Genomic DNA, 1,503 nt, shown 5'->3' on the forward strand with positions numbered 1-1,503 from the left:
GCTTCTATGTGTGATTTACAGTCGCGAGGAAACAAGCCACACGGGGCTCTTAATTAAGGCAATATGTGACAGACCTCACCTTCCTCCACTAATTGCTTGGGTAAGTAGAGCATCGACATTCGTACTCCTAGGTTAAAAACGTGTAGGGGAGGGTAGGGAAAAGGGGAAAAAGATCCCTGTTAGGTAAGCAATAAAGGAACTTGTTTAACTAAACCATTACAGAAGCTATTTAGGAGAAGTTGTTAGACATCAATCCACCATTTGTATGCTGAAGACGAGCATGGTTGGAGAAGAAATCGCTGGACAAATTGTTCGGACGTCGTGTCGCCTATTGACTCCTCTTACATCTAACGAGTAATGGCCATTACTTGTTATTCCCTGCTCTAACTCTTGGATAACGTTGGAAAAATTCGATTGGTTAACACCCCAGTAGCGTATTTTATTAATTTTCTTCTTTATTCAAAGGGCAAAAGTTCGTTAGTGTCCATTGATGAGTTTACGAAAGTTTCTTGATTAACTCTTTTACGTGTGTCTGGACGAGTTTTATACGCCTGTTAAATCATTCGTTTACCTCTGGGATTTCTCGGACGATGATTTTAAAATTTTGCCATACGGAGGAATCAATAAATAACGATGTTTCGACGGTAATTTCACATGTTAGATTCCTTGTTTAGGGTGTAAAAATCTTTAAGAATTATCTACAGTTTATATACGTAAAGAATTCGGATTAAAATAATATGTTTTAATTGAACGAAATTCTTTAATTCACATCGGATAGGTGTGTTAAAGTCAATCAACGGCGTATTTTCCAGCAATTTATGAGCGTGCCAAAGAGATAATTCTGACTTTTGGACTACTCAGTACACCGAAAGATCGAATAAAAAGTGTAGAAATAAGTCAGAAATCCTCGTAAAGTCACCCTAAATTTACCTATTCAAAAATTTCAAGATAAAAGATGATAGCGATCTTTTCTTAATCCAGAATTGAATTTTTAAAAATGTATTTTACAGATAACAATTTGCTATAGATCGTGATAAAATCTATATAAAGTTTATGTATAGATTATTATTATTATTTTTCTTCTTTGTCCTTCAGCGATTTTCACTTAAACTGTTATCACCTTTTATTACTTTAAAGAAACAATGGAAGGAATTTACAAAGTAATTTCTCTCAAAGAAAGTTTCATTTGCCATTTATTTTTAGGGAATTACCTCGTTTTCTTCTACTTTCGTTTACTATTTTTCCTCTCGGAGTCGAAAGTAATGAAGCAAAACTTAACGACTCCTTGGTCGAAGAGGGCGAGATTTAGGAGGAACTCGAGTGCGATCTAAGCTTTCCTACGAAAAATTTTATATGAAATATCCCATTTTAGAAATCCTCCGGGTATTTTATTTTACTCTTCTAATCTTCATTTGATGCTGGGGTTAAGGAAATTGATACAAATCTTCTCCTCCTCCTCCTCCCTTTAAATCACCTTGTAGACAGCTACTTTTATAACTCAAA

This window comes from Centruroides vittatus, unplaced genomic scaffold, assembly GCF_030686945.1.
Source record: "Centruroides vittatus isolate TY-2023 unplaced genomic scaffold, ASM3068694v2 contig_738, whole genome shotgun sequence".
NCBI lineage: Eukaryota > Metazoa > Arthropoda > Arachnida > Scorpiones > Buthidae > Centruroides > Centruroides vittatus.